At 40.6% G+C, this 22,279-nt stretch overlaps 1 protein-coding gene across 15 annotated transcripts in view; it reads right to left on the bottom strand.

The window, feature by feature from the left end:
* Window positions 1-22,164, bottom strand: part of CSNK1G3 (casein kinase 1 gamma 3) — a 107,660-nt gene extending 85,496 nt beyond the window's left edge. For 5 of the 15 annotated variants that reach the window (XM_072840782.1, XM_072840789.1, XM_072840788.1 and 2 more), the window contains exon 1: window positions 21,723-22,163. The gene's annotated coding sequence lies outside the window, so the exon portion shown is untranslated. The other 10 variants (XM_072840797.1, XM_072840798.1, XM_072840794.1 and 7 more) reach the window with 8 other exon arrangements.
* Window positions 22,165-22,279: the final 115 nt, after the last annotated feature.

Raw genomic sequence — 22,279 nt, 5'->3', positions numbered from 1 at the left:
GCAAAGACCTATACACTGAAAACTGTAAGACAATAATGAAAGATTCTTAAGAGGCAGAAATACATCAAAACGCAGTATATATTCTTTTTTTTTTAATACTGTATTTATTTATTCACAAGAGACACACAGAGAGAGAGAAGCAGAAACAAAGGCAGAGGGAGAAGCAGGCTCCATGCAGGGAGCCCGACGTGGGACTTGATCCTGGGTCTCCAAGATCACACTGTGGGCCAAAGGCGGTGCTAAATCGCTGAGCCACCCGGGCTGCCCCAGTATATATTCTTCAGTTGGTACAAGGACTATCGTTACAATGATTAAACAACCCAAAGTGATCTACATAGTCATACAATCCTTACCAAAAGTCCAAAGGCTTTCTTCACAGAACAGAAAAAGCAATCCTAAAATTCATAGAGAACCACAAGATTCCAAATACCAAAGCAATCCTGAGGAAGAACAAAAGCAAAGGCATCACACTTCCTGACTTTAATCTGTAGAACACAACTAAAACAGTATGATATTGGCATTAAAAAAAAAAAGACACATATACTAATAGAACAGAATAGAGAGACCAGAAATCAATCCACACACATCTGGTCAACCAATCTTTGACAAGGGCACCAAAAACACACAGTGGGGAAAGGTCTCTTCAATAAATGGTGTTGGGAAAACTAGATAGCCACTAGATGCAGAAGAATGAAACTGGACCTCTATTTTACATCATTCACAAAAATTAACTTGTAACAGACCAAACACTTAAATACAATGCCTGAAACCATAACTCCTTAGAGAAAACAAAAAAAGCTTCTTGACACTGGTCTCGGCACTGATTCTTTTGGATATGATACCAAAAGCAAAGATAACAAAAGGAAAATGAACAGGTATAACTACATTGAACTAAATGTCTTCTGTAGCAAAAAGAAACTATCACTGAAATAAAATGAAAATCTATAGAATGGGAATCTATAGAATGGGATATTTGCAAACCATATGTCTGAAAAGGGGTTAATGTGTAAAGTACATAAGGAACATATACAACTCAATTTTAAATAATGCGATTAAAAAATAGGCAAAGGATCTGATTAGCCATTTTTCCAAAGAAGATATACAAATAGCTAAGAGGTATACTAAAAAAGTGCTCTACATCAGTAGTTATCATGCAAATGCAAATCGAAACTACAATCAGAAAGGATTTTATACCTGTTAGGACTGATGGCTATTATCAAAAAGATAAGAATTAACAAATGTGGCAAGGAGACAAAGAAAAGCAAACCCTGTGCACTGTTAATAAGAATATAAATTAGTACAGTCATTATGGAAAATAGTAGGGAGGTTCTCAAAAGAATCAAAAATAGAACTACCATATGATCCAGTAATCTCACTTCTGGGTATATATCCAAAGGAAACTAAAATAAGGATCTCAGAGAGATTTCTGCACCACCATGTTCACTGAAGCACTATTTCCCAATAGCCAAGTATGGCAACAACCTAAGTGTCTGTCACAGATGAATGCAAAAAGAAAACGGGCTATATTCAAGGGAACATTATTCAGCCATACAAAAGAAAGTTCTCCGACTGGCATACCACAGATGAACTTCCAGGGCATTATACTAAGTGAAATGTACCAGACAGAAAGACAAATGAATATGGGATCACTAATTTGTAGAATCTAAACAAAAAAAAAAAAAAAGTCAAACTCAGAAAAAGGGAGAATAGATGGTGGATGCCAGGGACTACGAGAAAAGGAGAAATACATATCAAAAGGCAAACAATCAGTTACAAGATCAGTAAGTTCTGAAGATCTAATGTACAACAGGGTGATTATATTTTCACAATGCTTTATTGCATATTTAAAATTTGCTGGGCATGGTAAACTTTCCTCACTACCCACACACACACAAAAGGTAACTAAGTAATGGATTTCTTAATTAAAAGCATACAGCCTTTAATTTAATAAAAATGTTAATTCTACCATGAATAAATAGGTAGCAGTCATCCTAAAATAACTAAAAACACTGTCAGAACTTGATAAGAGTATCTCAAATTATTGAAAAGGAAAGTAGTATGTGCCTCTACAAATCATAGCTTTTGTTTTGGTTGAGTTTACTTTACTTTGAATAAAACTGGGCCCATTAATACTGGAAATAGTTGTGGAATTCTTTACCTGAAATCCATGGACCTTCTGGGTATTTTCTTAAGACACAAACCACAGCTCTCAGCAGATTCTTAGATTAGAATACTGTTAAAAAGTTAAGAACCACTGAATAGTGTATTATACGCTCCCTAAATCATAGATACATTTGTAACAACCTATCCTAAAAACTAATATATGTACTTTATTTAAAAGCCAACCTTGTTATAGAAAAGTATGTAGGGCAGTTTACTATATACACACACTACAAAACAATTGAGAAAAGTTGCAAGTAAGGAAATCAGGCAAGAAGTTAGGTCATGATAGAAATGTAACTAGGTAATTCTAAATACAAAGTGGATACCATGCAGTGCAGTACTCATACATCACAAATTTGTTTTTCTGATTTCTAATTGTCAAGCAGAAACAGAAATATAAGCAGATGCAAGACTCAGAATGTTCACTAAAGTTACCCAGTTGCTAAAAGCCCACAGATAATCCTCGTATTGCATTATACGCACAGATGAAGTCAATTGTAGTAACAGAAAATTTCCCTTAGAAGTTTTAATTTCAAAAACTACAGGAAGAGAATGGAAAAACACAGCTTGAAAACTTAAAAATGGGGCATCCAGAGGGGGAAAAAAAAACTACCGAGGAAAGAAAAGTATCATACAAATGTGCCTAGCATACATTTTCTTGTAACACAAATAATGATCTATAAGCCTTAAGGATATTTTAACTTTTATTTAGGGAGATATTACCCTCTTAACTGAAACCTTAAAACGTCTGTAACGAAAAAGAATGGACATGGTTCAGTTGATGTGCATAAAGCTACATGAATGTGCACAAGTAGTAACAACATATTTATTTAAAAATTACGTTGATTCTATCACTCCTCAGCGTATTGACTTAAATACCTATATTTAAAAGACAAAATTTAGTCAAGGAATGTATTTTTATTTATTGTTTCCTAAAAGATTTTATTTTTTTATTCATGAGAGACACAGAGAAAGAGGCAGAGAAACAGGCAGAGGGAAAAAGCAGGCTCCATGCAGGGAGCCCAATGTGGGACTCAATCTCCGGACTCCGGAATCACGCCTTGAGCCAAAGGCTGAGCTCAACCACTGAGCCACCCAAGCATCCCAAAGGGATGTATTTTTCAATTGTCCTCAAGAATTGACTAAAAAAAATACAAATAATCAATTGCTTTGCTTTCATAAACAATTACAATTTTGATGTAGTAACATCCACTAATAAAGATTTCAAGAGAGCTGCTAAATACAGAAAACAGTAGACATAATCTAATTAGATGAACAGAAATGTAGGCCACTGGCATACTTCTAATTTGATGATCACTGAGGAATCTTCAAAACATAAAATATTAAATACCATTCTTTAATCTTCGTGGCCCAACAATTTAATACATTACAGAGCCAACTGACACTCTTTACATGGCAACTACTTAAACCAGAGTAAGTTGCCTGAGAACATATCAGTAATGGTATGTTCTACCTCCTAAAAACCCACCAGAACTAGCTAAAGCTTTCAAATATTAAAGAGTAGTTCTAAATTCTTTTAAATGCTTATTAATACTCCACCAGCTTCCAAAATGTACGGCAATACATACACAGTTGTTCCATGGATCTGTAATATTAAGTATGAAAATGTCCTGTGGTCATCTTTTCATGTTCAGCATGTTAGTCAACGATTCTTGCAAACACAAAATTAAAGGTAATGGAAATCTTAAAATTGCTTTTCACATGTCCCTTGCCACAGCATGGATTTCTCGTTGCTTTGTAACTTAAATGACAAAAGCCACATTTAGTATATGAAATGACCTATTCAGTGTTTTAAATGCCTTATTCAGTCTCTAAAAATTACATTACAATCCATGACTCCAGGCTTCTCTGAAATTTACATGAGTAAGGATATTTGTGATGTGATGGCTAGCCGGTACATCACATGCTTCTATTAGCTGCAAGTGCCCCAGTTACTGGTTTCTGGCATGAGCTCAACTGTGGTTGTCTAAGAAAAGACTAAACACTTATTTTTAAAAGCTCAACCATTAACTGTAATGTCAAAAATGGAGATTAATTTCTCTAATTACATACTACAGAAACTTCTTCTGTCTCAGAAACATTTAGTAACTGTCCTCAACGACACTTTACATTTTGGAAACCTGACTTCAGTGATGCCCCCTGTATACTGCTCTTCGAGAGCCAGGAAATTCCATCTTTAAAAAATGCCACCACTTCTAGTAGAGCTTATTCTCCAAGGTGCAGGTCATGACCCTAAATTAGTGGGTCATTAAAACAAAGTAAGAGGTCTCCAGAAGCACTTTTTTACATGAAACAGTATTAAACAGAGAAGAAAATGGAGTACACCTATGTCATAAGGAATAGTTTTGTTCAATGCGATTTTGTTTTTATAGGTATCAATGGGTCACAATGGGTCACGATGTAAAATACCTTTTTAGAGGTTGTGATACATACATTTCTATGAGTTATAGTCAAAAAGTATTTCTAAGATTGAAAGATATAATAAATATGTAACAGCACAGGAGTATCAAAACATACTAAATTGGGCAGCCCGGGTGGCTCAGCGGTTTAGCACCGTCTTCAACCCAGGGCCCGATCCTGGAGACCCAGGATCAAGTCCCGCATCAGGCTCCCTGCGTGGAGCCTGCTTCTCCCTCCGCCTGTGTCTCTGCCTCTCTCTCTCTCTCTCTCTCTCACAAATAAATAAAATCTTAAAAAATAAAATATTTTTAAAACCATACTAAATTATAATCAGTTGCAACTGAGTCCATTTTTAAAGAGAAATTTTATTAAAGTCTACATTTTCTTAACATACATAAATATTACTGAATATCTATCTAGGTAAGTAAATTTTCTAACTATCCAGGTCCGTTTTCTAGTAACTAGGATACAACTATATCATAAGGCTTCAAAATATCTTGTGTACCTCCTCTTTTCATTTTCACAGGTGAATGAATTTATACTCTCATTGGTAATACCACTTATCACAGTCTCAAAGGTTGGACCAGGAGGGAATGTTTAATTTGAAAATGTTCAGCCCCCTAAACATTTATGACATGCACAGCCGGAAAAATATACATCACCCTTATCTCCTGCCCCTTTGAGCATGATGGGAATGAAACATCAAACAGAGGTCACAGAAAGTTTCTATTAATGAAAAATTCACAGTATCAATCTCTATGACCAGGTCATCTCACTACATAAAACCACCTAGATAGCTGCAAATCCCAATCACAGGAACGGCGTTAAATTTAAGCTCCAAGCTGTCCAGCAAAGTCACGTTCCGTTCTGGAGTACTCACTTGCATTCAACAAATACTTACTGAATATCTGCCCTGAACCAGGCAGAGTCCAACCGTATGGGGATATAGCAATGAACTTGTCTCAGAACAGGTCTCACCATGCCTTTTCAAGACTGTGGACTTTCTGACTCCCACGACCCTGTAATGTACTTTTTATATTGATTACAAGATATCCTTACCTATTTGAGCAAAACTAAAAACACTTGGTTCCCAGGAGTTACGTTCTACAAAGTTGCAGCAAACTCTGAAACAGGGAACAATGCACACTGGTGGCTCTTAGAGAAGATAAAGTGTTCAGCTCCTGGAAGCCTCTGGTCACAAAATCGTCATCAAACGATTAATATACAACCTTGTTCACAGATGTTTCTATTTAAAAACGCCCTACTTAATGCGTATTGTTGAGTCATTAACATTGAACTCAGAGCCAAAAGCACTAAAACCCATGCCTGAACTAAGCCCATGTAACACACATTTTCTCAAAAAAGCATATCACATGAGCTTTTTGAGTTAAAGTACCTAGACAGCACTTTGGTACTACATTTGGGTATTAGTACCACTATTTTTTTTTAAGATTTTATTTATTTATTTGTGAGAGAACACAGAGAGAGAGAGAGAGAGAGGCAGAGACACAGGCAGAGGGAGAAGCAGGCTCCATGCAGGGAGCATGACGTGTGACTCGATCCCAGGTCTCCAGGATCATGCCCTGGGCCAAAGGCAGCACTAAAACCCATGAGCCACCCGGGCTGCCCAGATCATGTCTTTCTCAAGGAAAGAAGGAAAGAAAAAGGTATGGACAGGCAGGCAATTTATAGATCTAAGAGATATTACAAGTAGAATAATACCTCATGAATCAAAGGTCATTTATACTGTAGTTTCTACTCTACAAAACATAGCTATGAACAGGAAGGAAAAAATGTACTAAGAGGTCCCACTGGGTGACGGGCACTGAGGGGGGCACTTGACGGGATGAGCACTGGGTGTTATGCTATATGTTGGCAAATTGAACTCCAATAAAAAAAAGTTAAAATCAATAAAAAAAAGTAAATCTCAAATCAAAAAAAAATAAAATAAAATAAAAATTAAAAATAAAAGAGGTCACAAAAGGCATATTCTGCTCATTAAACAAAAAGAGCTCCTAAACTATCTTTTACTTTAATCTCAAATAATTTATTAAGCTTATTATTAGGAAATCAAACACAGAGGGAACAATAGAAGTGACTAGTAAAAATATGACAGAGAACAAAGAAGACAATCTTATACACCTGGATAAATTCAGATAGTCTATGCAGCACAGCACACTTTATAAATGTTGTGCTGAAGGGGAACACTGACTCAGCAAGATCTAAATATGCTTAAAAAATACTGAAAGGAATAAAAAGTAAAACATTTTAAAAAACAGTAAAGTAAGATATTTTAGGATAAATTCAGTCTTCAAATTTATGTAACAGATCATTGACTGATAATGCCAGATAAATGAGAAAGGATTTCAGAAAAGTCAGTAGCTGCTTCATACATAGTGCTCATAATGAACTTCTATTTTTTCTTCCACACTAGAGTGCTAACTTTCTAATTTGTAAAAATATATGTTTACAAATAACCATCTAGTGTAGGCAAAGGTCACATAATTAAAGGTTCGTTCAAGAGTATCACATTTGAGAATTTTATTTAGGAAGCTAATATTGTCAATTTTCATCACAGAAAGAACTTATTAATATTGTAAATGACATAGTCATCAATAACCAAGTTGACATCCATAAAAATCTAGCATGAAAGATGCAACAAGTGATAGTGAAGATTAAACTACCACTTCTCCAGACTAAGGATTTCATCCTGCCCAGATCAAAGAGAATCGTTCTCCAATGTAAGTGCTGTAGCCTGAAGACAAAAAAACAAAATTGAAAGACATTTTACTTCCCAATATAAGCACCAGGGTTAAGGCCTTTCTTTTTTTTTTTTTTTTTTTTTTAAGACTTATTTGAGGAGGGCGCAGAGGGAGAGGGAGAGTCTTAATCAGATTCCAAACTGAGTGCAGAACCCAACTGAGATGGGGCTCGATCTCACAGCACTGTGATCATGACCTGAGCCAAAATCAAGAGTCAGAAGCTTAAGCAACTCAACACCCAACCCAAGGCCTAGTTTTTCCAACAGATCTTACTCATCTGAGCAAGAAAGAGCTCCAAAACATAACAAACACTGCATTCCCTAAAAACTGAGGCTCTCCTGAATCACACTCTATCTGATGGGTGTCTACAACAATGAAAATATCATGTTCAGAATTCATATTACTGTCATGTTACTTTGGTGTGCAACCAAATTGACAAGATACTTATTAAAAGTAATTCAATATAGCAAATTTAAATATCAGGAATTGCTTTTCTTTCTTTTTTTCTCCAGGAATTGCTTATTAGCAGAACTCTTCTACATTGCTAGTGGAAATGAAAAATGGCATACAGCTGCTTAGGAAAAATTTGCACTTTCTCATAAAATTAAACATTTACCGGGCAGCCCCGGTGGCTCAGCGGTTTAGTGCCGCCTTCAGCCCAGGGTGTGATCCTGGAGACCCAGAATCGAGTCCCACAACGGGCTCCCTGCATGGAGCCTGCTTCTCCCTCTGCCTGCATCTGTGACTCTCTCTCTCTGTGTCTCTCTCTCATGAATAAATAAAGAAAATCTTTTTTTAAAAAAAATTACTTAAACATTTACCATCTGACCCAACAATTCCAATCCTAGGAACTTATTAGCAAGTGAAATGAAACCTTAAATTCACCAGAAAGGAAAAACAACTGCACACAAACGTTTGGGGTAGCTTTATTCCTGATTGCCAAAAACTGGAAACAAATGCTTCAAGTGGTGAATGGATAAACATGCTGAGGTACATCCAAATAATGGAATACCGCTCAGTATCAAAAACAAACAACCAACACATCCTTCAGCAGGGATGAATCTCAAACACCCTACACAACAGGGAAGAAGCTAGATTCAAAAAGGCTACATACCACGGAGTTCAATCTATATGCTATTCTGAAAAAGGAAAAATTACAGAAACTGAGAACAACAGATCAGGGATTGCTAGGGGCTGGGAGTGGAAGAAGGGGATGAGTACCAAGAGGCAGCAGGAGGGACATTTTGGGAGCTAATGGAATTGTTCCATGCACTGATAGTAAGGGGAACAAATTTTAGCGTGCAAAAATTTAAAAGCAGGAAAAAGAAAAAAATTGTATCTAATACAAAAAAAACTTACAACAAAATCATAATTGAAATGCCAAAAATATTGAATAATTCCTTTAAATTTTCTGGCTAACCCATAAAAGCATTTAATTTCAACTTCAATTTCATTTAAAAAAAGAAAACCTTTCTATAAAGTATCTCTCTACTTTTAATCCTGAGTAACTAAGTCAGATGCTTGTGTTTATGACTTTATTTAAGGTAGGACCAATTGGGGCAGCCCCGGGGGCTCCGCGATTTGGCGCTGCCTACAGCCTGGGGTGTGACCCTGGGAACCCGGGATCCAGTCCCACATCGGGCTCCCTGCATGGAGTCCGCTTCTCCCTCTGCCTGTGTCTCTGCCTCTCTCACTCTCTGTGTCTATGAATAAATAAATAAAATTTAAAAACTAAATAAATAAAGTAGGACCAATTTATTTGTTTGAGATATCTCATACATACACACTAAATTGGTTTGGAGTGAGCACAGCGCCTCAGGAGGCACTTAATCAAGGTTCTTCCATGTTAATTCTCCCTAATAAAAAAGATGAAATGATTAATCCATTCATCCAACACACAAGTAATCAGGAGAGGCCTATCACGTGCCAAACACAGGAAATGAAATGGCACACAAGACAATCACGATCTCTGACATCACACAGCTTAAACAAGAATATAAAATACGATATATACAAGAGAATTACACTTCTTTCAGAGCACACAGCAAGTGCACATACCCTAACTATGTAAGCTCTAAATGTACCATTAGTATCTGCATTGTGAAATGCCTACTATCTTGGTGAATTAAAAAATACACCCAAGGTTGCCTGGTGTCACAATCGGTTAAGCGTCTGCCTTTGGCTCAGGTCATGATCCCAAGGCTCCTGGGATCGAATCTCCCATCGAGCTCCCTGCTCTGCGAGGAGCCTGCTTCTCCCTCTCCCTCTGCCCGCTGCTCCCTTGCTTGTGCTCTTTCTGTCAAATAAATAAGTAAAACCTAAAAACACAACTGAAAAAATAAGCACCACAGTGCTTACCACCTCATGACCCCTCAGTGTTTAGGGAGGATAAGGAAGCAAAGACCTCGTACACAGAACACCACCAAAGAGTACAATCAATAATCACTCCTCTATAGTAAGGCCCTCTTCAGGGAAATAACAGAATATACAGATTAATCTGTCACCTTTTCCACCAGCAGGGCATTTTTTTCTGACTCAGAATACCAAATCATGAACTTCCCTTGTTTAGAAATAGTATTTTAAAGGGTTTTGTTTTTTTTTTTTTTTTTTTGGGGGGGGGGGGGTGGTAATAAAAGGAGAAAAGAAAAACAACCAGAAAAGATGGGCGGGGAAGGGGGGGAGTCAGTTAAGTATATAGATATTTTGCAGTGAAGTCTTAAAAACAAATTAAGCAAGTTTAAGGAAACTAAAACAGAGACATACAACCACACCCTTGCTTCTGTTATGAAAAAGGAAGCCAAGATATGTAAAAAGAGGACTGCCTGCAGGTGCTTTGGGATGAAGTTCCCATGTGCAGAGGTAAAATTATATAACCCAAGGACTAAACAGAGTGTGTGATGAATACTCGGCTACACCAGTTACCCGAAACATTTTCCATCCCAAGCATCCTAATTACACGATGCTCCTGGGACCACACTGGGGCCCACAGGACCAGGGTTAATAATGCCAAAAAAACAGAAAAGCTTTCAACAACTGTTAAACAAACACACATTAAAATAAAGTGCCTCTTGGTATGTATGTATTTACAAGAGAAAACAAGCTCAAGAAATTTACTAGCATCTTACTGAAACTCCATTTCAGAGGCATAAGATGAGAGTAGTTTCTATGAAGACACAAGTAGAAGCAAATCAATGCAGTTCCACAGGCCCTTTTCCAAAGTTCTTGCAGTCAAACATGTTTTGGAATCCTGAACTGTAGAGCATTTTTGACAGGTGATACAGTGTGTATGCAACACATATCGTATGCATAAAAAGGCTGGGATGACACACAGAAGTCTGCAACAGTACATTATAATCAAACATTTACTATTTTCTGCAGTGAAACCTACAAATCCATGAAATACACAACAGTTCAGGACAAGTTTTATGAAAAAACAAAAACAAAAACAATCTGCGCCAAACATACAAGAAAATATTTTTGGTTTTCAGAGCATTCTGGATGTTAGAATTGCTGATAAGGAATTACAGTCCTATAGAATAGTACCTAGTATTCAATGACTGTGTGTGCAAAGTGTTACTGAAAGCCTCATTATCAAATTCTATCTTTTTCCTCCACCTTAAAAAAAAAAAAATGATTATCATGTGCTGATTTTCTTGGGGCATTTTCAGTGAACACAAAATAATTCTACAAGTCTTCTCCAAGTTCACATAGAACATATCATCTACATTCTAACCACTCTTAAATTTCTTTACCCCAAATTGTCCTGCCAGGGCAGATTATAAAAGTCTAATCCTTGAAATTTACAGAGGAAGTGTCAAACCCGATTTGGTCACCATGTAAACATTTTTTGAGTGGAATTTAACATACTGAACTCATTCAGTATGTTATAAATATGATAAGTACAATACATTTAAGACTAATAAATTTTTAAATAGCAACAATTCTTGCACTATTACAGTTTATGTAACTTTAAAGATACAACTGTTTTTATCACTTAGGCTTCGTAAGATTTTCAGAGGCATCTGAGATGATGCTTAATTTATTCTTGATAAATGTGCCTTGAACGAATATTCCAAACTTCAAAATTCCTCTCATTTTGGTGCTATCTGTAGCAAAAACTGCTAATAAGCAATGAATATAGTGGCATTAGCTAAGGATTCTGGGTACGAAACTATAAAGAGAAGTCACTTCATAAACCCGGTCTTCTTGCAAATGTTTCCTGCGCATTTCTTGTCTCACTTTTACACTCCTATCCCAATTAAAAAAGAGAACTTCAAAGTTAAAAGCTAAGAGATGTGTAGAAAGAGAAGAAGCAATCATTTTCAACCCTGCAACACACTGGAATCACCAGTAGAAAACCCTAAAAGATATCAATGCCCCAGCCTCATCCCCAGATTCATGTATCAATTAGCAAGGGGTAGAGTCCCAGTATCCATCATGTTTGTTAAGGTCCCCAGAAAATGTTAATGTGAAGTCAGGGCTAAGAACCACTGGTACCTACTGCCTTCTCCACAAACACTTTTCTCTTATTTTTAGTCAGTGGTAGCACTTCCAGCCCTACAGCAAGTACTGTGAGGATTATCTTTAAAATTATCAATTTCTGTCCTCATTTACTCTACCACAGAAAAAAATTTACTAATTTTGAATTGGAAGATTTTAAACAAGTGCATATAGTAACAAACATTTTGACTTATCTCACATTCTCATTCCCAATTCTCACAATTTTATTTTTCGATCCGTCTTCAAAAACAACTTCATCAGTGGTTGGTAACTAGAATGTGGATAAACAGCAGAACACACAACAAACATATATAATATACACTCAGTTACCAACTTTCTTTTGCTTTTTAAGATTTTATTTTATTTATTCATGAGACACAGAGAGAGAGAGAGGCAGAGGGACAAGCAGGCTCCTTGCAGGGAGCCCGACCTGGGACTCGATCCCGGGTCTCGATCCCAGGTCTAGATTCCAGGTCTCCAGGATCACACCCTGGGCTGAAGGTGGCGCTAAACCACTGAGCCACCCGGGCTGCCCTCAGTTACCAACTTTTAACAGATCATCAGAAAGTACTCAAAGGGCCATCCCAGGTGGCTCTGCGGTTTAGCACCACCTTCAGCCCAGGGTGTGATCCTGGAGACCCAGGATCGAGTCCCGCATCTGGCTCCCTACATGGACCCTCTTCTCCCTCTGCCTGTGTCTCTGCCTCTCTCTCTCTGTGTCTGTCATGAATAAATACATAGAATCTTAAAATGAATAAATTAATTAAATAAATAAATAAATAAATAAAGGAATATGAGCTACAATATGTCTGGACATTCATATGACAGAAAAAAACTCAGTAAAAAATCTACTATATTTTTAAATAAAAATTGACATTCTAAGACCACATCTTTAAGATGTATACTTTTTTTTCGACTCAACTCATCGTTTTGAGATCTCTAGAACAAAACAATATAAGATAACGTCTTATAAAAATATGCATCTACAAATACCAATTTTTTAAATGTCACCAACAACTGACATCTACTAGTTTCACCTCCAAAACAATATTGGGTTATGTCTACAATTCAAATAAGGATTTTATTAAAAAGCCTTGTAGGGCAGCCCAGGTGGCTCAGCAGTTTAGCGCCGCCATTAGCACAGGGCATGATCCTGGAGACCTGGGATCGAGTCCCACATCGGGCTCCCCGCATGGAGCCTGCTTCTCCCTCTGTCCCTGTCTCTGCCTCTCTCTCTTTCTGTCTCTCACGAATAAATAAATAAAATCTTTAAAAAAAAAAAAAAAAAAAGCCTTGTACCCATATATTTGCACATCATAAAACGAGGAATATCAGGAATTTTCTCTCTTCTCTACCTTTGACACTATCTACTATATTTGCCCGCCATTTCAAAGTATTCATTGCTAGAATATAAAATAAGTATTTCACAAAAAAAAGAAAATAAACATGACACAGACTGGCTGTAAGGGAAAAAATTTTTTTCGCTTCCTTTTTTACTAAAGGAAACTCTGACGACAACTTTGAGTCTAATACAGCGTCCTCTAATACACGGCCAAGTATACCACCTGAAGGCAAAACCAAACAAGTTTTAAAAACAGGTAACACAATTAGTGACTACAAAACATTCAGAAGTCTACTACTTTTATACAGTACACTTGTATCAAAAGGTATCATATGGGATCCCTGGGTGGCCCAGCGGTTTGGCGCCTGCCTTTGGCCCAGGGCGCGATCCTGGAGACCCGGGATCGAATCCCACGTCAGGCTCCCGGTGCATGGAGCCTGCTTCTCCCTCTGCCTATGTCTCTGCCTCTCTCTCTCTCTCTCACTGTGTGCCTATCATGAATAAATAAAATAAAAAAATAAAAAATAAAAAAAGATTGGGACTGAGGTAGTAAAAAAAAAAAAAAAGCATCATATGGCCAATTTTAATTTAAAATTTCAAGGTAAATAATTTTAATAAGTGCATTCTAAAAGTAAACACAATTACAAAGTAGCACTGCATTCCAGGCATACTTTAAAGGTATGCCTTTAGAAACAAAAGAATTGTATGTTCAAATCGAAATTGGCAGAAAACACCCTCGCCTAGGTTGTTTTTTTCCTCCTGCTTTAAAAAAAAAAAAAAAAAAAAAAAAATTACTATGTTTCCTGACAGTAAAAATAATAGAGAAGCATAAAAAGTGTAAAAACAAAAATCATCCCGAATCTTACCATTTATAAAAAACTATCATTAACAAACCATCCTTGCAGAAGACAGATGGATTTATTCTATATACGTAGAACTACAACAATTACAATTGAAAGAATTAAAACAGCTAAAATCCTGTGTGTATTATACATATATATTGAGATATGTGTGTACACACACACACACACACACACACACATTCCTTACATATAGTACAGGCAGAGAAATCGTTAAGATAACAACTTCCTTGAACTGAAACATACATAAACTGTTCCAAGCACTTATTCTGCTTCGGCATTTTCATTTCAGCAGGCCACGTTTGAGGTTACTTGTGTGTGTGTGTGTGTGTGTGTGTGTTGCTGTGCTTGAGGGAAGATTAAAAAATCTGTCCATTTGTTTGCTTAACTTAAAATAAAACAAAAAACTCTAGCTAAAATTTTCCAGAGCCTGGAAATATATATCTGTACTAATGACAGTTGGCTGACAATTTTATAGAATTAGCCCATGATCCTAAGCAAAACTGCAAAGCAGACCAATCTCTTCATGGCCTCCCACCTCTTTGGGTCAGGAAGAGCATCAGACCAGCAATTAGAAGAGGAGAGTCTACCCAACAGGTGTGTGACATGAGCCTTTCACTCAACCTTCCCATGATTCATTTCACTTCAATTCCAAAATTCTATGATTCTCCCCTGTCCGCCCATTCCTCCACCAATTTTTTTGCTTCTCTTAAAATGAGTAAAAACTCTCCTTTCCTCCTATCTCACTAGGATTCCATGGTTCAAAATAAACTCCCTCTGACCGACAAATTCCCATTTCCTAAACTCACTCACTGTCCTCTAAGAGTAAAGAAGAAAGAAGTCTGATGACAGCCAAGGCGTGGCTAATTTTTGGAAAGGAGGGAGGGCAGCAGCTCAGAAAAAAATTACAGCAAGTTCACAGGTACAAATTTTTAATTTAAAGTTACAATACCTTTATGAGTTTCATGGGAAAAAAGATAGAATCTCACAACTTGGATAACTGATTTTATGACCCAAACTCAGTCAATAGGAAAACTAACAGTGTTTCAGATCCTAAAAGATTCATACCTGAGCATATTTAAGAGAGAGCAATATAGAGACAGCTTTCTAATCTTTCATCTGCTACGTCTGTACAAACCTTTAAAGTTCAAAGTGCATTTACGTGCATTATTTATGTTCATTCTCAAAACAAGTAGATGTAGTGGTCACTATTGACTGCCTTTCTAATAACATCCATTTCCCCCAAATTCTTCCTTCCCACAATTTTTTAACATATCCTCCTCCCTCCACAATGTGACTCGGGAAAATGTGACTCCATCCCCAACTGCAGGGGACATATCCTGATTAACAGAAATCAACCATGATAACCCTATTCCCCTTGTCATGACTGGTTAGGAAGTACACATGACCTAATTCTGGTCAATAAAACATGAAAGGAAAAGTATGCTGGTAAGCTTGTGCAAAACATTTCCTGGCCAATGCATGTCTAGATGTGATCTTGCTACCAGTCTGAGGATGAATCCAACACAAAGAGGAGAGCGCAGCCAAAAACAAAAAAAAAAAAAGGGAAAAAAAATCACAGAAAGGCAGAGCAAAGCTCTGAAAAACTAGTCCTACATAAATATTTCACTGTTCCATACCAGAAACTACTGCCATTTCAGGCATTAAAATACAGTGACACCAAGATAAATAGTACACCCTACCTAGCTTTCCTTCGCCAACCTGGACCTCCTTTCCTATACCTAAAAGTTCTAAAAGTTTTCCTTTTCGCTCTAGCTGAGCTAGGCAAGACAAGAGGGCAGCTCCTCTAAGCTGTTAGACCAGCATGCCTTGCACCAAGCCCAAATGCTCCTGGTACACATCAAGAGTATGGCATTTCCTCTTCCAAGGGACAATTTCCTCTGCCAATGCACTCCAGCAGCCCCTACTCAGGTTGAGGAGATGCTGGCAGTCTAAGAAGGATCCCCTCTATGTAAAAACTGAAAGGTAAAATACAAAATCATATCAGGGGCCATGCAGGAAAATTTGTGAGAACCAGAGGTTACTCATCTGACAAGACAGTGGAACAATTCACCCTAAGGTAGCAATGAATACAGTCAGGAATACCAGAATTTATTTCCTTTTTTATAAGAAGACACTAGTAAATCAATCTCTAAGACAGAATATTAAAATAGATGGTATTTTAGAAACAGATACTCTCTTTTAATATATAATTAACCAAGAGTTCCCAAGGCGGTTTAAAAGGGGAATCACTGGGGCACCAGGGTGGCTCAGTCAGGTAGGCCTCTGGCTCTGGGATTCAGCTCAGGTCATGATCTCAGCCTTGTGAGATCCAGCCCCACATCCGGCTCTGCACTCAGCATTGAGTCCACTTGAGATTCTCTATCCCCCTCTCCCTCCACCTCTCCCCCTGCTCCCTCATTCTCCCTCTGTTTCAAATAAATTTTAAAACTCTTAAAAGAAGAAAACTCAGAAAGAACATGTAACAAATCTACATATCTTAAACATTTTATTGCAACCTAAACATAAAAAAAGGTACAATCCCAAAACAATCTTTTAATGCAAGACCAAGTCCTTTTATTAACGAATGGGTCTACAGATCACAAATCTGTCCTTCTTGCAAAAACCACACCTATCGAACATCGCCTATGACTTTTCATGTCAGTTAAACAGGGAAAGACATCCGTAAAACTGAAAAGCATCTTACTGCAGAATGTTTTTTGGTATTTAGGATTCAATGAGGGTTCCCCTCATTATTTCAAATTATCTCACCCACACTTATTTTAACTATAATTTACTGGATGTACTCACCTGTTTCCAAAAGAGCCTGAGGTTCTTAGACAAATGACTTTTTGCATCCATAGTGCACTGAACGTTTCGTCAAACTGTGTAATTACAACACCAAGTACCAACAACTTGTTGGGGGCAAACACAAATAACTTTTGTAAGCATAATATAACAAAAGGGAATAAAAATTCAAACACAAACTAGAGAGTGGTCTACTGCAACTTAATATAGCATGCGCATAAACCAGTAAATGAAGGAAGAGTATCAATCTTTTCAGTGGGTTGAACAGGTGAGTTAAACAGAATCTCCTAAGGTATTCTGTTCTCAAGAGTCACTCTTTATTCTACCCACCGATCAACCCTCCAACGACTCATAGGTATCCTAGGAAAAAGAGTATCAAAGATTTTACTAAATTGCACTGAAAGCTATAAAATATGTGGATGTAGATTTAGGCATATGCGGATAGAACTCAACTATAGACTTGCGTCAAATTAAATTATAACTGTATGATCTATTATTAGTCCAGAAAACGTCCAAAGGGGCTGTCTTCTCTACCAAATCCATAAACACTTCAAGATCGTTAAGAATCCTTTCTCATTACAAAGATGATGGGCAGGGAGCAGCAGGGCAGAGTATAATGTAACCAAGCACCTACCATAGTTTAAGAACAAATCAGTATTCACCTCAATAATAGTAGGAAAACCTACAATTTAGGATACACTTATGATTTCTAAATCCCAGCTTTAAGAAGGCAGCGAGAAAAGAAAAAAGAAAAAAAGTGTCTATTAGCAGCCTCTCATGTGTCTGTAGACCTTATCTGTCTTCCTACCTCTCTCACTTCGTATTTCCTGAGTAATGCAGTACCTCTCCAAAGTCACTTCACATTCATGGATAATACACACTTGATTTCTACACAACGTGAAACCCAAACACGGTTCTGACCTGTTGATCAACACGAAAGGATACGCTGAGGTGTCTTTAGTCACGTAGAACCATACTGTCGTTCCTATGGAATCTCTACAATTAAAGAGCTACAGATATCCACCAAATGGTCATTTCCAAAAAAGGTCCATCTTGAAGAACCAACACCCAAACACATACGAACACTACAAATCAATATCACAAAGTGCCAACCTCGGGAAAACGCGAAAGAGGAAGAGAACGGAAGATCAGGAAAACAAAAAACAAAAACAAAAAACAGATAACTTCAGAGTCTTAAACACTGAAGTCGGGGGCAAAAAAAATAATGATTTAAAAATATACCCCGCTACGGGACGCCTGGGTGGCTCAGTACTTGAATGTCTGCCTTTCCCTCAAGGCCTGATCCCGAGGCCTTGGGATCAAGTCCCGCACTGGGCTCCCCACACAGAGCCAGCTTCTCCTTGTGCCTATGATTCGGCCTCTCTCTCTGTTCTCTCATGAATAAATAAAACCTCTTAAAAAACAACAAGAAAGCAGGCACTTAATAGATTTTAACAGGTATTAGTGCTGTCATTGGAAGGTTCACCATAATACAAAATCTGTTACGGAAATCCTTTTTGAACACCTACAGGGGAATAGTTGGCAAAATCCATCACGCAATCTTCCTTGTAATGTGAGTCCACACGGACATAACCACTGTTACCGTGAGGGCGGTATCTCTCCGAGTACTTCTTTGGTAGCGATAAAGTTTAGGATTAAATGATTTTAGGGTCATTTCACATTTAAGATAACTAAAGACCTTACACATATTATCCAGAACTGTGGACGTTTCCCATTTTATGATCCCACTGTTATGGTCAATTCTCCCCTCCCTGTAGGTAGATTCCTTACATTTCACTTTATCCGTAGTGAATCTCACATTAATAATAATATAATTATCCAATGACCCGTGTTTTGTTTTGTTTTGTTGTTTAGTATTTCAGCATTCCCTCTATTTAGTTTGAAGTATCCCTTGCCGGGATCCCTGGGTGGCTCAGAGGCTTAGATCCTGGAGACCAGGGATCCAGTCCCACGTCGGGCTCCCTGTGTGGAGCCTGCTTCTCCATCCGCCTGTGTCTCCGCCTCTCTCTCTCTCTGTCGCTCATGAATAAATTTTAAAAATATATCCTTTGGGGAAACCCTCTGACACTTGAACCACCACTTGTTCCCTTCGAAGAAACTCTGAATCAATCAACTACACCAGAAAACTACCCTACTGCCGGGATGGAGGGGATTACAGAGAAATAGAGAGCTTCTCATTTCTTCTGGAGGATCATCTTTACAACCCGGATTCATGTCATATACAACCAATGACCAGATTACCACACACACACACCCATATTCAAATTCAAGTACAGAAACAGGACAAAGCCAGGTATGGATTGTTGCTGATTAGGAACTTCTCCACATTCCTGCATTAGCATAAATGCTAACAGGTTGATTTCTCGGTTATACTTTGTTTCCTTGAACCTACTATCCTTACTTGCCTACCTACTTCCTCGAAGCATAACATCTGGACGTTTGGAACTTTATGCCTCAAACTGACTCATTTTTAAACACAAGGCATTCTGGACTTCCATGGCCTGATCTCCACCTATTTTCTCAGCTTCCTCTCTCACAAAGACCTCCTTGGCACAGCCTCGTATCCAGCTAACACGCCCCGGTAAGACCCAACCTACATGCCTGTGCTCCAGCTGTTTTCTTTGCCTAGAACACTAACTCCCTACACACGTACATACACACACACACACACACACACACGCCAAATCCCATTAGGCACACTATAATATTTTAATGCCCAAATGGAGTGTTGCCAACTCCAAAGTAATTCAGAATTCCCCAGTCAAAAAAGATCTGTCTCTCTGTCTCTATCTCTCACCCCTCCCTCTCTCTCTCTCACACACACACACACGCACACAGACACGCATATATACACACACACCGGGCTTCCATGCACCTGTAATAAATCCCACAGGTGTCTTGTGTTGCAACTATTTCAGTGCATGTCTGCTTCTCCGTTTAAGATGACGGCTGGGTCTGATTCATCTTCATATTTTAACCACTCTTCCGTCCTCACAACAGAGTAAACATCCCTTGCACATGCTAAAGCTACTACACTACACCTAGACTAGAATTCCTGTCTTTTTAGTTGAAGGAATAAATGAATACCGTCGTGGAGATTTTGTTAACAGGCAGTGCTCTGGGAAGTGAACAATGAAAATATCAATAAGGACATAATGTACAGATTCTTGAGCTGATGAGTGGCGGGAGACATCACTGAGCACACTAAAGCAGCACTGAAGAGTATCATTTTCTGAGTCCCGCCCACAAAGTCTCAGACCTATCAACATTAAAATGAACCTTTCTGTCCCCCATCCTAATACGAACTACGAATACCTGATGCATATCCAGAAATGCAAGCTCCCCTGGAAGCCGTGGTGTCTGTACATTCCAGAGCAGCCATGCCAAAGCCACACAGTTTGTCTGATGGCAGGTTTCTTTCAGTGCCTATACGATACAATTTCCACCTGATGGGCAACCAGGAAGGCTAATATAGACAAAACGTACTTTATCTGAGCTCAAAACACAGCTGAAGCAAAGTCTGGAAACAGTCATGAGATGACTGCTACCCAGAACTCTCCGCCCCACCCCCAAGAAAGGTAAGAACAATGTCCCGAACTACATCCGATTTTCGGTGGAAAATGTTCTCCAAAACCGGCCTTACGTCTTTCGAACCCTAACTCATTCTTACAACCTGTGCTTATTTTTCTTCCACTTCTCCCTACAGGGAAAGCATGTATTCCCCAAAACATGGAGGCACGGACTGAAAAACTAAAGACTTCTAATTTTAAAAAGCGTTCCAAGTCCGATGTTCGACGTACTTCAACATCTTTTGCTGTCAGCAAGTGTCCTTTCACTAGGAACTGCTCAAGGAGCAAACATCAACTTCTTTTCTCGACCTCTTCGAAATCCGTAGGTTTTTAATTTTCCAACTCAAGTCGACGTGCAAACAAAAGGTTAAAAGGGGGTCCCTCGCCGGCTGGCCAGCCTCCACGCTCCTTACAACCGGGTCACAACTAACTGGCACGCTGTAGCAGCAGCAGCCATCTCCCACGCCGACTCCCGGTCTCGGTCTGTCTCCCCCATTAACTTTCCCCCTCCCCGGAGGCCTGGAAGGATCCCACTACAGGCCCGACCGCCCACGCCCCGGAGCACACGCACACATCCCCACCACCGCCCCGCGGAAAAGAAAGGTAGGAGCTGAGCTCCAGGAGCGCCGACGCCTCGGCGTGTCACTTCCCCTGCATGTGCCATAAACAACACGCCGGCACCTTCCCAGCAGGCAGCGGAGGCCGCTGACCCCCGATCGCGCCGCGCTCAAGTTGTGCGCTAAGGCCACAGCCCTGCCCCATGGGGAAGCCCCGGCCCCCCGCCCCACACGCCCCAGCGGGAAGCGCGGCCCCCCGGCGCGCCGGCCCCGACCCTCCTCCGCGCCGCCCTCCGGCCCCAACCCCCTCCCTCCCGGGCTAATTGTCTGGACGCGGTCGCGGTCGCGGTCGCGCCCGCCCGCCCGCCCTCCGCACCCCTCCCCGCCGCGGCCGCCGCCTCCCCCGGCTCGCCCGCCGCCCCGCCGCCCCGCCGCCCCGCAACTTCGGCGCCCGCCCGGCCCGCCGCCCGCGGCCCCCTCCCCGGCCGCCCGGCCCTCCGCGCCCCCGCCCCCCCCGCGGCCGCTGCCCCTGCCCCTCCCGCCAAGCCCGGCCCGGCGCTCGCTCGCCCGCCCGCCCGCCCCGCCCCTCCCCTCCGCGGCCCCCCTGCGGCGCCGCCCCCGCCGCCCCCGGCCCGCCCCGGCCCGCGACCCCGGCCCACCCAGCCCCGCCCGGGAGGACCGAGCCGCCGCCGCGCGCCACCGCGGGAGGGGGGCTTTACCTCGGAGGCGCGGCCGCGAGCTGGGGGTCGGTCCCGGGCGCGGGCGGCGCCCCTGCTCCGTCCGTCAGCGGCGGCGGCGGCGGCACATCCCAGCCGCCGGCGACCGGAGGAGGAAAGCGAGCCACGCAGGGAGGGAGCGGGCGGGCGAGCGAGGCAGGGGGGAAGCAGCGAGCGAGGGAGGGAACGCAGCTCGGCGCCGACGCGCTCCCCGCACGCCTGCCGGGGCCTCCTACCGCCGCCTCTGGCCGGAGAGTCGCCGCCCGGGTCGCTGCTGCCGCCACCGATGCGGCCGGGAATGAATGCACGGCGGCGCCTCGCTTATCCGGAGGTCAAACATCCTTCTGCCTCGGGCATCCGGATCGGCGCCGGACCCGGAAGTGAACACATGGAAAAAAAATTAGAAAGGAAAGCGTCTCCCGAGCGGCCGCGGCCCCCAGGCTCCCGCAGCAGCGAAAAGAGCCGAGCGGAGCCGAAGATGACAGCGCCCAGCGCGGATTGGCCGGCTCGCCGACCGGAAGGCACGCGGCACGCTCATTGGCTGCCGAGGCCTAGAAGGG

The sequence above is a fragment of the Canis lupus genome, chromosome 10 (genome assembly GCF_048164855.1).
Source record: "Canis lupus baileyi chromosome 10, mCanLup2.hap1, whole genome shotgun sequence".
Taxonomy (NCBI): Eukaryota; Metazoa; Chordata; class Mammalia; order Carnivora; family Canidae; genus Canis; species Canis lupus.
The sequence above is the reverse complement of the archived record's forward strand: the minus strand, read 5'-3'. Positions and strand labels throughout refer to the sequence as shown.